Raw genomic sequence first — 17,052 nt, 5'->3', positions numbered from 1 at the left:
ACAGTGTGGCAAACATATAGTCCCACCTAAGGGAATCAAACGCTTGCTTCAAATCCAGAGATATGCAGCCTTCGGAGCTCGTGTCCACCCGGTCACCGAGCATAAGCTGGGCCAAGCGCCTGAGGTTCATGGCCGTGTTGCGGCCCGGCACAAAACCGCATTGATCCGGATGGATCAACTGTGGCACGTATTGCACCAGCCTCGACGCCAGCACTTTGCTCAAAATCTTGGAGTCAGTATTGAGAAGGGACAGGGGTCTGTAGTCGCCCATCTGTAGGCCGTCTTTGGCAGGCTTCAAGAGGGACGTGATCAATGCCTGCATGGACGATTGTGGTAGGGAGGCTGTCCGTAGTGCTTCCGAATAAACAGTGTGCAACCGTGGGGCCAGTATATCTATGTATGTAGCATAAAAGTCGGCCGGTAGGCCATCTGTTCCAGGGGCCTTGCCCTTTGGGAGAGCTTGTATTGCCTGCCTGATTTCTGCTATTGTAATAGTGCGCTTCAGGTCTTTGGTGTGCTTGTCAGTGAGTTGAGGCAGGTCCAGGCCCTTCGTGAAGGCCTCGAATACAGTCTCGGATAGGGGCTGTTGGGGGCTGTACAGCGTGGTGTAATAGTCCTTGAACGCTGTGTTAATCCCAATTTGGGTGGTAGTTGGGCTGCCTGTCTGGTCTAAGATTTTCAGGATAGGGTGGTGAACTGGGGAGTCTCGCAGGAGGCGAGCTAGAAGGGGACCGGCCCTATCTGCTTGTGTGTGCTGCCTATTCGTGTATTCTCTATAGTCTAGGAGCCTCAGGTCTTCCAGCAGCTCTGCGTGTCTAATGCGAGCCTCCTGCAGTGGTGTGAAGGGAACATTTGTGCCGGCTGCCTCATTCTCTAGGGACGCTAGCGAGCCCTCTACCTCTTTCAGTTGTCTGATTACCTCCCGTTTCCTGCCCACTCCAGCGGTCATAGCTACCCCCCTCAGACAAACTTTGAAAGCGTCCCATTCCACTTGCCGGGTGCTACCTGTGTTCACATTTGTGGAGAAGTAGTTTTCTATAGTGTCAGATAGGGAGGACCGGAATACCGAGTCTTCAAGGAGATCTGGAGACAGTCTACAAGTTGGGATGGGGGCCAGTCGCCTGCCCCATTGCCAGGTGAGTTCTACGGAGCTGTGATCGGAGAGAGTTTTCCCCACGTGTTGTGTCTGGACAATTGAATCTGCGAGGGAGCGGGAGCAGAATACATGGTCTATTCTGGTGTGAAGCTGGTGAGGTGGGGAGAAAAAAGTATATTCCTTCTCTTGTGAGTGTGTGCTGCGCCATGCATCAGCCAGATCCCAACCCTCCGCCCACCTTGTAAGAGCATCTGCCTGTTTTTTACTCTCAGTTGCCTGTAAAGGGGGATGCGACCTATCCAATGTAACATCAAGCACAGCATTAAAATCACCTCCAATTAACCAGTGATGATCAGCCAAATCCGCAAGTACCCCGTTCACAGTTAACAAAAACTCCGATTGACTTGAGTTCGGCGAGTACACACACCCAAATACAATAGCATCCCCGTCTAACAGCCCCCGCACAAATACATAACGTCCCTCTTGATCAATTCTTTTCTCCAACATCTGGAAGGGGACAGAGCCGCGGAGCCAGATCGCCGCTCCTCTGGAGAACGCAGAATAGGAGGTAGCAAAGAGCTGACCTCTCCATTTCTTGCGCAGTTTCATGTTTTCAGCAGCGTTCAAGTGTGTCTCTTGCAGGCAAGCAATCTGTGTCCCCCTGCGTGAGCTGAGCCAAAATTCTATGACGTTTGTGTACTGACCCCATGCCGCGTACGTTCCAGGTGCACAATTGGTAATTATTAAGTGGCCCCATAACTATCCGTGTGTTGCTGCCAAGTGAAACACCTGGGTGACCATGTGAGTTCTGCTTTGCTAGAAGTTGAGAGTGTCCCGTAAACATGTAACCCCTGAACAAAAAGGTCCCCAAGCCAACGTGCCCGGGAGCCAAACCATGGTGCCCAACGTGGGCACAAGTCAGTTAAGTTTGTGTGCATACCGGGGGTGGTAGGCCTCTGGCAACTGTCACTGAACGGCCTGCATGGGCATGATAGCCCTCAACAAAGTGTGCCCCCTATGCAACCCACCTTATATGAAAGAAAAAAGGGGGGGACCAGTTATACGTTACCACCCGGATGGAACAAACGTGTAGCAGATCAGAACTCCGCCGCCATCTGAGCTGTGATCTTCAGAAAGAGCTGCAAACTGTCTACAGATCCGGATACCTCCGTGTGGGTGTCGGTGGTGGCGGTGAGTCTGTCTCCGGGTGCTTTCGCGTCGTGAGCGGCCAGTGCCTCCTCCCTTAGCCGCAGCCGAGGTGATGACGAGCGGCCCTCCATCTGATTACCATGAGGATGCGTCTCCGCCGGTGGTCTTCCGTGGGAAGAGTGACGCCCGGGGCTGGAAGCGTTGTTCCTTCGGTCCAGAGGGTCCCTGTGGTCGGCACCGTGGTGATCTTCAAACGGGTCCTGTGAGGTCGGTGGCGTCAGAGTGATTTCCATCCATTCCTCCGCCTCTTCTGGGGAGTCGAAGAAGTGAGATTTATTGTTGTGCAGTATTTTAAGCCGAGCGGGGAAAAGAAGTGCATATTTCATATTCCTGTCTCTTAACTTGCGTTTCACACCCATGAAGGTGGACCTGGCGCGCTGGACAGTGGGCGTGAAATCAGGGTAGATCGAAATGTTCTTATCCTCAAAGCGGATCGGTGCTTTCTCCCTGGCCACACGTAGGACAGTGTCTCTGTCTCTGTAGTGGAGGAGGCGTGCGATCAGGGGGCGAGGAGGTGCCCCAGGTTTCGTGGGCCGCGGTGACATCCTATGCGCCCGTTCTACACTGTACAGGGCAGTGAGGTCTTCTTGGCCCACTAGGTTTCGTAGCCAGTCCTCCACGAACTGGGTGGAGATCCTCCCCTCGCTTCTTTCCGGTATGCCCAGGATGCGGACGTTGTTGCGGCGGGCCCGTCCTTCGGCATCGTCCACCCTCTCCCACAGTTGTTTAAGCTGTTTTTCCACGCCTTCCAACTTCGTGGAGTGTTCCGTCTGCTGCGGCACGAGGTCACTCAGCGCCATCTTCTGCTCCGCAACCCGTTCCGCCAACTTGTTATGGTCCGCCCTCAATAGGGACAGGCCAGTCGCCATGTTGTCTATGCGCGATTCCAGGGCGTCGCGCGTATCTCATTGAGGATAAGGTCCAACTTGGCGTCCTGTGACCCCATTCCGGTCGGTGGAATGATGTCCACATTGGAGGAGGCCAGCGGGTCTTCGGAGCCCGTGGACTGCATGTCCGCCGTAGTGCCCTGGTCATGAGTCTTTCCCCTGTGTTTGCCCATGGATCTCGTTATCAGGGTGGCGCTGTAGTGGGCGCGGCAGTCTGACGCTGTCCACTTAAGTGTCCTCTTAGAGCGTCGGACTGTGGATGCAAAGGGATCGAGTTATGGTGGTTAAAGGTGGCAGCAGTGTAGACCCCAGGATCTACAGGGACAGTGCAAGCTATCTGGACGTGGTGCCGCTGCTGGGTGAGCCGATGTTCCACTGGGGGCCCCGCAGGCAGGTGTGTCTCCGGCTTGGCAGGGGCGGGTGGGGGCAGACAGTAGGGCCCAAGCTGTCACCATGCAATTCTTGAAACCCAAGTAGGGGCGCGACAGACGACAGGACTGGAGCGCAGTGGCAGGGCTCCGAGGCGCTTGACACACTCTCTTACCGTGGGCCGGGGCCGGCAGCCCGGGTATCCGGGGTCCGCTTCTCGCTGTGGGGTGCGCTGGTCCCCGCTGTGCGCCACCCCGTGCTGAGTCCTCGCTCCCGGTCCGCCAACTAGTAAGCCAGGGGGCGTGCAAAATGTCACTATCCAGACCCGGGGGTATGATGATCCCGGCCCGGGTGTGGAGACAAGATGGCCCCGGCGAGAGTGCGCCCCAGGGACCGGCCGCTCCGCGACCTGTAGTGCCCAATGAATTCCGGGGGGAGCCGGGCTCACAGTGCTGGTGTCGGGTAACTTGTATCCTGTATCGCCCGCCCCGCTGTCCCGGCCAGCGCCGTAGATGGGAGGCGTGCTGCCGGCCTTGCGGGCGGGCGGTGAGCCGACAAACCGGTCCAAGTATGCTCCCGAGTCCTCCACGGACCTCGCAGTAGGATGGCCGGCAGGGCACAGCAATGGAGAGGGAGGCAGCGGGGCCACAGGGAGGGTAGGATGCCTCTCTGTACTCCGCTACCTCGACTGGTGTTTCGGGGTGTTTCCAGTCTGGGGTCCCTATCGGACCGCGTCAGCAGATGGGGGCAGGTCGGGTAGGCCATGCACCTGAGCCCGGGGCTTCTCATAGTCTCATAGGCCGCAAAAGGTGCCGGACCCACAACGTTCTTTTAATGCGGGCCGCGGGGAGAGACACCGCTCCGCTTCACGCAGCACACCCCCGGGGGCCTGTTGCACAGGAATCAGGTGGGTTGTAGGTAGGGGATGCAGGATAGATTGCAAGTATTTAGGGCTAGGGACGGAGCTTGATAACTACACGGCCACCATCTTCGGTTCCAGGCCACGCCCCCCCATGTCGACCACTTGTTGACACTCAAAGAACAACGTTGGATCTGTCTGGCAGACTCAGTGAAATTCGGCCTGAATTCTAGCACAGAATGGCATGCATTAGATGTAAATGTAAATGTAAATGTGCTGGACTTGTAAAGTGCACAGCTGCCCGTAAGCGTCCCGGCGCTTGCTTAGGGAACCCGTCCTGGTATTCCCCTGTGAGAAACCACGGCAGGGTGTCCACAAGGTGAAAGCCAGGCATCCCACCGCGAGGGGCCGTAGTGGAGATTAAGCAAGCTATTGCCCAGAGTCGCAGAGTGTGACCCCGTGAGTTGAGTAGGCACCAGAGCGAGAATTGTCGAGTCCGTGGAATTTTGAGCCCGAGACCCGCCGAGGCGGGGAATCGAACCCTTACTTAAATTACTGTAGCAGTCACTTTACACCTAGTGATTAGCATTGCAACATATCCATCGTTTAAGACCATTTATACTAGTATGTTCATTGTCCTCTTACATATAGGCTTCATTTCATGTCTAACCGAGTTCTATTAAAATGTTAATGTGACTTTGTACTTTACTTAAAACTATGAGATTTAACTGTTCATGCGTTCTGTTTGTCATTTGAAATCTCCTGACTTTGTTATTTAATATTTTTTCGATATACAATTGGCATTGACATCCCTCCAATATATCTGCCAAGTGGAGACATTGCTCCAATATGTCTGCCAAGCGCACATATATGTTAATAAATCATCAGTAACTAGATAGACACCTTATTTGCCTCATGAGCTTTAAGAGGGTGTTGGCACGTAATACAACATTTTCAGAATTATCTCGTGTCAGATACTGAGCTTAATCCCCGAGTAGATTTCATGATATAGCGATATCCTCATCCAATATGGCGACTGTGGTTGTATGTGTCACACTTCCGGTTCGTCAGGTTTAAATACACAACCTGGGTCACTATTGGTAATTGACGACCCGGCATGCCGACGCAAGACGCTGTTCTCTTGACCGAGCAACTTGTCAGATTGAAGTAAGTCAGTACCGCTAGTCTGTATTTCCGTGTCTAAGATATCCGTGGACCATGAGAATCTTAGTCATAGACGGTGAGAATTTTAGCCGTATGCCCAAAGTGTCGTTTATTTTGATGAATCTTTATTCTTCCTAATTGTTTACATTTATGATGTGCATATTTGTCATCTTGTAGCTATGAGTGGTGACTATTAGCTTAAACAGAATCGTGTCTCCACTTTGCCACATGTTTCGCTAACATAAACAGCATACCTGTCAGGGTATTTCTCACAATAGACACAGTTTAGATCTATATAACCACTGTCTTTATTTACCTAATGTGCCCATTTGTCATCTCAGAGCCACCAGCGGCAGGGTAGATCTATTTGAAATAGAATCGGACTTTCCACATGCCGCATAAGTTGTCACATTTCTTTCATGACCCTTGCTAACAAAATTAGATTGTTTGCCATGTCATGCCGTAGAATAGATAAAGGCTACATAAAGATAAGTATTCTAAGACGCTATGTCCATCTTTTTTAGAATTGCAAATTTACGCCGTATGTTCAGTTACTAGCTGAAAACCGCTCATCAAAGGGGGTCTCTATATACCAGATTAAAGGTAGGCTTTCAACTACACCTTTTCCATTAGGCTACCTCTCCTAGGATTCGAAATAGCACACTAATAGGAGTTATATATCCCTTTAGATTTGAACCAATCAATTGGATATTCTGCCCCACATCTCTTGCCGTTCACCGAATTTTGAAAATATACCTTCTTGGAAATTTCAGGTGACAAACATTTTGTTTTACCAGTTCTTTGCAATGACTACACGATTGTATCCACATCCAGTAGGATTATAAGTCTTTCTTTTTTCTGTGTTTTGTTTTGATTGCTGCACAAATGTAAATATTTTTTGGGATGGCAACAACGTTTTCAGGATCAAATAATGTACAATTCTTCTCTTGCCAGTCTTTAAGATTTGAGAATTTTCATATGGATTCTATGATGCTCAATGAAAAATCAAACTTATGATTAACTGTATAATGAATGTTTCTCCTAAGCATTACCAGGAAGGGGTAATATGCTTGGTATTAATCAGACATCAGGTTCCTGACTGACACGTTTTTTTTAAACTGATAGACTATTGATTATGTGTTAGATTAGTGATTTTTAACATGTATTGTTAGTAACTTGGATTTATTGTTTTAATGTAGGGAGTTTTTTCAGCAATGAAATATTCTGTCCTGATGATGGTCTTCATGACGACTGCATATTAGAACGAAACGTTGACACCTTCATCATCTCCAGAAACGTTGCGTTGTCACCAACATACGACCATTGTCTATTGATTATTCTTGGTTTTATGTTATATTCACCAGGAGTTGATGTTTTAGTTGTGAACTGAAGAGTTATTGTTATCTATACCTCTGTTCATAGCTTTTTGCTTGAATTCATTTCTTTGTATTCGTCTCCCCAGATGTAAATTTGTTGCTTCATCACTAAATACAAAAACTTTTTTCCAAGTAAACTTACTTTCTCCGGGTGTTCTCTTTTCCTTCCTTTGATTCATTCTAGCTAATTACAAAGTGTGATATCCTGTGGATACACTGGAGTGTGTTACATGTGTACGGCTCGCAACTAAGATTTATTGTTTTCTAAAACAAATCCCTTGTTGCATACTTTGACTTTAAATATTCAGTGCCCAAGCCTACTGAAAAGATGTAAATGAATGTATAAGTATGATGAAGGTTTAAGCAAGGTTTATTCTTAACACCCTAACCTTCAGCTACCAGGCAGCAACTGACACTTCAGGAATATTCATCATCTTAACATTCTAGGTTCCAAGGTACAGACATACAATAGATATGAAGAGAATACTACACATCTTCTTTCTTATAACAAGATAGAACTTACAAATAAAATACAAATAAAAACAGCTTCACAAAGTAAGAATTTGTATAACAGAATAAAACAGAATGCAGTGTAAAGAACATAGCACAAGAACATATAAAGGAATTTTCAAGTAGTATAGTCCTTGAGATAAGTTGGAATTTCCTTTACACGAGTGCTAGATCTATTTTGATATACCACAGAGCTATTAGAAGAGACAGAATGATATACACTAGAATTCATATCAGAATTGCATTTTTTAACAATAGCAACACAATTTAAATTCCAAATCTTTCCATTCTCCAATTTCACTGAATTACTAAAACATTTGATAACCTTCATGGGAGAAGAGTCTTTAGACCAGGACAAAGAACCTACTGGTGCTCTGACTTTTACTTCATCTCCAACTGCAACTTTACCTTCTTTTACCCTTTTTCTTTCATCAAAACACAACTTATTTTTTAAACGCAGTTTTATCTCTCTTAGTCTCCAATCACCAATACTATTATCCTTAACCCCTTTGCCCCAGAACATCCAAGCTGGACTTAAACTAGTATTAGGAGTTCTTCCTTTAAATAATTCAAAAGGAGTTTTCATGGTAGACATCTGAGGAGAAAACCTATGCGCCAGAATACACTTTTGGAATTCCTTCTTCCAATCTAACGCATTAACCCTAGAAAGTTGAATATTTTCCTTTATCACCCTATTAAACCTTTCCACAGTTCCATTGGTCTCTGAATGATAAACCGAAGATCTTTTATGTTGAATTCCACATGCTAACAAAAAATCTGACATCATACCTGAGCAAAACTGAGGACCATTATCTGACAACAGAGTTTTCGGAAAACCTTCTGTTTTAAAAATGTCTTTTAAAAAGTCTATGACACATGAAGATGTTACCTCTGAAACAGAAGAAATCTCAACCCATCTTGAATAAAGATCAATCACAACTATCAGATAAGGAGTTCGATGTTCACCAGAAAGTGGACCCACAATATCCATAGCAATGTCTTCCCAAGGTCCATTAGGAAGATTACGACATATCATGGGAGCAGTGCGAGAAACTAAGATCTTATCACTTATTGTACATTGTAAACATTCCCTCACCTCTCTTTCAATTTCCAAATCCATCCCTGGCCACCAAAAAGAACAACAAATCCTTTCCTTAGTTTTTACAATTCCCATATGACCTTGATGTGCCTCTTCAATCAACCTTTTCCTCAAAGAGCTTGGTGGAATCAACTTTGAACCCCTTAAAAGGATACCATTCTCTACAGACAATTCATTTTTAATCAAATGCCACACTTTAGATAAATCTTTGTCAAAATCAGAATTACATGTAACCGAAGAAATTACACTTTTTATCTTACAATCTTTACTACTCTCTTCCAACCATTCCTCTTCAAGTATGACACCTGAAGTAATTTCACATACATTTACCTCACTTTCACAGTCAACTTCCTCATAAACAACACCTTGAGAGTCATCCACAAGATGTGAAAGACAATCCGCAGATACATTCTCCACACCTGGTATATAGTCTATGTCAAAACTGAATTCCTGAAGACAAATAACCCATTTTCTGATTTCAGAAGAAACATTATCCAAACCTTTCACCATGAAAATCTCTCTTAGAGGTTTATGATCTGTACAAACTTTAAATTTTAGACCCCCATAGAAAATTCCTGAACTTCCTTAAAGCCCAAAATATAGCCAAGGCTTCTTTCTCAATGACCGAATAGTTCAGTTCTGCACCTCTCAAACTCCTTGAAGCACAGGCAATAAGCTTCTCTTGTCCATTCCTTCTTTGTTTCAAAATTGCTCCCAATCCCTTCAAACTTGCATCTGTAATTACATAAGTCTCTTCAAAAGGAACTAATGCTTGCAAATCTGGAGCAACAACTAAATCTTTCTTAATAACCTCAAACTCCCTTTGACATTCATCTGACCACTTAAATTCTTTGTTTTTTCCTAAAATATCTCTTAAACCACCAGATTTGCTTGCTAAATTTTTTATGAACTTTCCAGAATATTCCACCATACCAAGAAAAGAAACAACCTCCTCCTTATTCTTTGGTGAGACCAGATTTTTAATGGTATCAACCAATTCTTTCTTAGGTGAAATACCAACCGCTGATATACAATGACCTAAATAATTCACTCCAGTGACAGAAAATCTACATTTCTCATATTTTAAAGTCAAACCAGCATTTTCTAATCTTTTAAGAACTGTCCTCAAAATTCTATCATGCTCTTCTTGATTCACACCATAGATCAACAAATCATCTTGATAGCATTTCACAGATTTTATTCCTTTCAAAATGGATGCCATAACACGTTGGAAAACCGACGCAGCAGACACAAGACCAAACGGCATTCTCTTATACTTGAATGCACCCATTGGAGTGATAAAAGCCGTAAGGTCTTGTGAATCCTGCGTCAACTCAATTTGATGATAAGCCTGAGTAAGATCAAGTGTTGTAAAAATTCTAGCATCACCTAAAGATGATAGTAATTCATCTATATTAGGCAAAGGGAATTTGTCCACTACAACTTCCTTATTGAGTGACCTTAAATCACAACATAATCTTATATCGCCATTAGGTTTGTTAGCGACAACAATTAGAGCCAACCATTCAGTTGCCTCAACAGAAGTAATTATATCTTGTTCTTGTAATTTCCTCAATTCCTGTTCAAATTTTTCCTGAAAAGCTATTGGAATCCTCCTAACTTTAGCAACCACAGGTACAGCATCCTTTCTTAATTTTATACAATGTTTATAGCCTTTAAGACAACCCAATTCTTATTGAAAATGTTTGGGAAACTCTTCCATAAAAAAGTTATTTTTTGATTCAATCTCCTGAATTTGAATCTGTGGATTAGAATTTGGATTCAGTATAACCCCCAGCAAACGTTGATGCGGCCACCCAATTAAACAATCACCAACCTTGGAAACATACACTTTTCCAACAATAATCCTTTCAATGGAAGCATTGAAATAACCCATCATGCTTATAGGGGCACCACCATAACCTCCTGCACTTACATCCATTTTTATTAGCTTGTTTTTCATCTTTAAACATTTTTCATAAAACTCTTTTGATACAATTGTTATACGTGCACAAGAGTCAAATTTCATTTCAAGTTCTATACCTTCAATCTTAACTATTCCAGTAGGATAATCCTTAACATTTTTGTCCTTCACTTGACATATAATTTCTTTTATTTCCTTATTAATTATTTTTTTCTCCTTAGATTTGCAAAATTTAACAAAATGACCTTTTTTCCCACACCCATGACAGAGAAAACTCATTGCCGAACAGAACTTTGAATTAGCTTTATGACCAGATTTTCCACATCTAACGCATGTTACAGCTGACAAAGTAGTCTCCTCTTTACTTTTATCATTTACCGAGGTCTTAATTTCTTTCACCTCCTTTATCTGAGAAACATCCTCCTTCTCCTCTAACTTTTCCACCTTTTCTTCAATCCTCCCTTTGTCATTCCTTAATTCATCAACACATTTAATCATGTGTTCAACCCTCTTGGCTATACTTACAACCTCCTCTAGAGGTGGTTCATCCTTGAGCCACAATTCTTCTCTAATTTTATCCTCTATACATTTCAACACAAGCTGATCCCTTAAACGTTCCTCACTAGCAGGACCAAACTTGCAAGTAGAAGATAATTTTCTCAACGCAGTTAAATACTCCTCAACTGACTCGTCTTTACCTTGTTCCCTTCTACCAAAATGATATCTTTCCATTATGGTACTTACACGAGGTTAATAATGTTTGTCAAGTTGTAACAAACATACCTCATATTTATCCAAACCTCTCTGTTCCTGATGAGACAAAGCTGGCAAATTTTCAAGAACTTCTTGCCCTCCCCACCAAAACAATGCATTAACAAGGAATATTTTCTTTCTGCGCTTAAATTTGCTCCACAAACCCTTGCATAATGTGCAAAAATCTTTTTCCATTTACTCTATTTTACCTTTGGTTCTCCCGGATCACTCAAACAAAATGGTGGAGTTGTTACATTCTGCATCTTTAAAGTTTATCAAAAATTAAATGCGCAGCACTAGATATCTAATAACTTCTTGTCATAAAATACCTATATTCTAAATAAAAGTAGATATCTTCCTTTGCTATATATATAAGAGATTACGCTCTAATTTGCATTACATATATATACTTCTCTTAATAAATGAAAAGAGAGCAAACAATCATACAGCAAGAAGAAATCGAAAATAAAATAAACTAATTATCTTATTCTCGAAGTGCCACAACAATTTTCCTTCTTGGTTGTTCACTTCCGTTAGTTTTCTTCACATTTGAAACAAAGGCTGCCGCGCAAATGATAATCCACACACATAAATGAAATGACAGGTACAGGCAGTTTGGAAATGACGTTTCCTTGAATGCGCGATGAGAAGCAGGCGCTCTAGATCTCACAATGTCTCATGCGTGCCTTTCGCCAACTCCCGTTTCACGTTTCACTACGTCATCATTCCTGAAGAAACGCCGACCAAAGAAGAGCTCAACTCGCAGATTTTTGCAGTTCAAAACAAGAAGTAAATGGTAACAAAAACTAATGTTTCATCCACTTTAACTCCACACAATTTTCTTCTTCCCGTTTATGCTGCAATGTTACACCTTCGCTTCCATTCCTTCACAACACAATCTTTCAAACTGCCGCGGGAGAAGTCACCATTACGATATTATATTTTTATACTTCTCTTTGCTCTTTACATCCGCTGGAGAAGGAATAATATTGAGTGAGCCACAACAAAAATTATCGTAATCTCCCTTTTAACCTTCAAAATGCTTCCTCAGATTCAACTAACTGCCACTGGGGAAGATCTTTAACCTCCCATTCAAAATTTCAGCCGCTGGGGAAGCTCAAAGTCAAAATAGATAAAGATAATTATAAATGTAATTCTCCAACTCCTCATGTAAATTTTTAAAATGTTAATCTTCAAACCGATTTTTCACAAAGTCTAAAAAAAAAAATAGCTCAACAAACGCGTCAAACCACTTAGCTTGATGTTAAGGTGTTCTTCTTCTTTTCTTTCAATCTATCCCGTCCTCGTCGCCAATGAAAAGATGTAAATGAATGTATAAGTACGATGAAGGTTTAAGCAAGGTTTATTCTTAACACCCTAACCATCAGCTACCAGGCAGCAACTGACACTTCAGGAATATTCATCCTATTAACATTCTAGGTTCCAAGGTACAGACATACAATAGATATGAAGAGAATACTACACCTACAAGGGTTTATTGGGTTTCCCCTGCCTATGACACAAGTGTGGCAGGGTATGCTAAGACGTGAGTCCCTTGCTCACTTTGCCACTGGATTCAAGCAAGCCGGGCTGAAGACGGCTGGAATGCCAAAAACCGGTCCTCGGAAGCTTGTTTCCGGTCCAGGGAAGACATGGCTTGGCAGTTCGGGCTGGACTGTTCCCATGAGGCACAGGGTCAGACTGATTTGCATATAGCCATGTCTGAACTGGGGTAGCAGAGTGGGTTAAAGAACGGTGATGGATTAAGCCCAGATCTTTTGACTGGGTGTGAGTGTTTGATTGATTCAGATGCTCCGTCCATCACCACCCCCTTTTGTACCACTTTTGGCCGCCACAGGTGTGGCAGGGTATGCTCAGACGTGAGTCCCTTGCTCACTTTGCCACTGGATTCAAGCAAGCCGGGCTGAAGACGGCTGGAATGCCAGAAACCGGTCCTCGGAAGCTTGTTTCCGGTCCAGGGAAGACAGGGCTTGGCAGTTCGGGCTGGACTGTTCCCATGAGGCACAGGGTCAGACTGATTTGCATATAGCCATGTCCGAACTGGGGTGACAGAGTGGGCTAAAGAACGGTGATGGATTAAGCCCAGATCTTTTGACTGGGTGCGAGTGTTTGATTGATTCAGATGCTCCGTCCACCACCACCCCCTTTTGTACCGCGATAACTTCTAAAGCACTGACAGCAAGCAGTAAGAAGGGGGTAAGCCAGAGGGCTTCAGAAATGTGCTGCTGACTGCAGCAGGACATCATCCAGTGACGGCCTCTATTCGGAGTGGAAAGCAACGTGCAATCCAGTCTGAATCTGAACCATCCAAACTGACTGATTTGCACATAGGTTGGTTCTGAATATTATTTTCTAGTTGTAAAAATTCTTCTCGCCAATTGGGGCCAGTGATTACATGACCCGACCTCAAGTCCCTAAACTGGTTACCATTCCTTTCAAACCTGTTGCATTGCCCAGAGGGCACTTCATACCACTGGGGTGATGTTTCTCCAACTGAAATCTATACTCTACACCCAAAGGAAGAACCGTAGGTCAAGAATGGTGCTGCTATTAATCATATCTCCTTTCAGAAGAAACCATATAGGTGAAAGTCACTTCTAAGTACAAATCTTGCAAACTGTGGAAACCCTGACCCAATAAAATAAGCAACCACCTATAATAAAAACATATATTTTTCCTAAAACATGGCTCAGGAATTAGAACATCATATACTATTTAGACATCAAATGAACAAATACAATTTGGATGTTTATTAAGCATCCCAGTGTGTTAAGACCACAGTGTGATAGAGAGGAACATTTTTGGAGGACCCCCAATTCTGACCCACAAGTGTACAGAGATAATCCTATTTGTGGACTACACACTCAACATCAACAGCAAATCCCTATATCGATATTCCAAAACACCGATTGCAGGGGCACCTCTACCCTGTCAATCAAAATCCAATGTCAAGCTTTTTATCACATGAATTTTCGTCCAAAATAAAGTTTTTGTACACATTTGTGTTTATTTGTAAGTAAATTACTTTTCCTGTCAGGTTACATGATTCATATCCACTCCTGCTACACCAATGTGAAGATTTGTATCATGGCACTTGTCACTTTTTCAATGCCTTTAATTGACTTTGGTAAATACATGCAACTTCCAGAACAACATGTCCTTTTACAATATGTTTTGACACCATTTTATGATTCTGATTCTTTCAATTCGGTAGGATGCCCCCTTTTATTCCAGGGGATAAACTCAAATAACAAAGAGAGATTATCTCTAGCCAAAGTCCACATTATGCAAATCAGTACTGACCCTGCTCCTAGAAGCAACAGTCTATCTTGAACTGAAAAGCGAGGCCTCCTTCAGGAGGGAACAGAAGCAACTCCAGAGCAATTATGACCTAATTACCTAAAGAAGTGAGGCATAGCATGGATCCGGTGGCAAAGCGTTCAAGTGACCCACAGCTAGTCACACTCAGTATAGTATAGCTCAATAACCAGGTGTAACTAGGCAGGGGCAGCTTAAGTTCTCAATCAGTGGGGTCCCGGCAGTTTGGGGTGGACTGTACTATTGGAACATGACCAAGGCTGATCTGTTTTTGACTGGTTCCAATGTGAGATGGCACAGTGGATTGAGATGTGGTACCAATGACTGTGATTAAGTGAAGCATTTCACTTATCACTTTTGTTTTCATCAGTACAATGCCCTATCTTTAGAGGTCTCAAATACCTTGCACTTATTCATGTACCTAAGAGGATGTCCCTCCATTGTACAGTTCACTAGTTCAGGAGTAAAGATGAGTGCCTTCGGAGTGTCCTTAGTGTCAAAAAGCTTTATTTTTTCAAGGTCACTCCGTCCGAACTCCTTAACAGACCATCCTCAGCACATATGCTCTGCATATGTACCCAGAATGGCTTCTTCCAAATCTCCTAACACTGTTTGAGGACTTGTAACTCACAATGGCACAAATTTTGGAGAGGGAAAAAAGAGAGGATGCGTTTTTTATCAGTGCATAGATTGTCGCTGCCTGCAGCAAGGGAACAGGTATATCAGTAGACTGCTCTTTAAAAACCCTAGCGAACACAAAGATGTACTGTTTGGTATGACGCAACTCCATGGGCCCATAGGTAACAACATCGGAGTCAGTATTTGGTTTACCTTCAGATCCACTAAGCATGGCTTGGCGATCATGAAGAATGATAAGATGAAGATTCCCTTGCAATTGTTGGTCTTACAAGGAAGTCCAGAAGCATGCTCTAAAATGACTGCGGGGTAGGTAGCAGTAGTTGTTGAAGCAGCAATGGGGGTGGTGCAGCAAGAATATTAGCAACTCAGGAGGTAACTGGAGGAAAGGATTTGTGGTACAGGAAGCTGTTCTAGAACCACTGCAGTCTGCAGAGTGGATCGTGAAGAAGGAGTTCTAGCCATATGCCTGGCCTTCAACTTGGCAGTGTGAAACCAGGAAGTATGACAGCAAGTTGGTGGATCAAATTCGGAAAGCAGATGAAAACAGATCAACTCAAAATAAAATTGTTTTTGAATGATCCATCCTTCACTACTGGAGACCCTTCAAGAAAAATGGACAGACGGTGGATAACTCTGAAGTTAAGGGAGTTTTGAGAATGACCACTGGTAACTGCTGCACAGTCGAGGAATGATCCAGAGAGTTTGGTCTAACTGTTTGTCCCTCGAGAGTTTGGTACAGGATTTATGAGGGTAGTGTCACATACTCCTGGTCTCAGTGCTGCTTCAATCTAACAGCTAACTCACAGCAGAACCTAGAGATGCCCAGTCAGAGAGGTGTACACAGTGGAGTACAGTGCCCCTTAAAACTTCCACTTTTTGTATTTATTATGAATCTGTGGTATAGGACTGCATACTGATACTGAGAGTCGCTTTCCTTTCTCACTTCTACTTGCAATATGGCCCTGTACTTAGTGACTCTGTGGCCATTCACTTTTCAGTAATTGAGGAAGCGAACTCACCTAATATGAGACAGAACCCTAGGCTTACCTATGCAGCTAATTCCCACAAATAGCGTAACCCCCCCACGTAAATTTGGACACCTGTGCCCATTGGATAGTATTTCTTTTAACCAAATCACTTACTCACCAAAACAGGCTCCCCCTTTTATCCTCTACCTCCCCATGTGTTGGGTCAGCTGAATCCCTCCATACTATCGATGTTAATGGATCTCCTCAATGCCTCTCTGAAGGAGGGGATAGTCTCTGAAAGATGGAAACATGCAATAGTTCTTCCCCTCTTAAAGAAAGCAAATTCGGATCCTGGCAACTCTTTTAATTCCCGTCCCATTTCTCTGCTCCCCATTTTCTCCAGAATTTGGAGGAGCATGCTAATTGCCAATTGTCCTCCTTTGTGGAAACCCAGAATTGTCTTCATCCTTCCCAATTGGGGTTCAGAGCTGGCTTCTCTACTGAATCCAACCTTCTGGGGGGCCACAGAAATGCTAAGACACAGCTTGGATGAGTGTGAAACTCTGGCACTCATCCTGTTAGATCTTAGTGCAGCCTTTGACACGGTGTTCCACCATATCCTCCTGGGAGAATTGAAGACATTGGGCCTGAAAGGAATAGCCTTAGAATGGTTTCGCTCCTTTCTTAAGGACCGAACCTTCCAGGTCTCCTCTCTATTGGCCAGTTCAAACTTGCACGCTTTCCCCTTTGGAGTTCCACAGGGCTCGATGTTGAGTCCTCTTCTATTTGATATATATGTCCGCCCTTTAGCTGTGGTGGACGAACATGCAAGACTGTCTCTCTTTTCCTTTGCTGAAAAT

The sequence above is a fragment of the Lissotriton vulgaris genome, chromosome 12 (assembly GCF_964263255.1).
Source record: "Lissotriton vulgaris chromosome 12, aLisVul1.2, whole genome shotgun sequence".
In the NCBI taxonomy this organism is placed as follows: domain Eukaryota; kingdom Metazoa; phylum Chordata; class Amphibia; order Caudata; family Salamandridae; genus Lissotriton; species Lissotriton vulgaris.
This window is presented reverse-complemented; position numbering follows the sequence as displayed.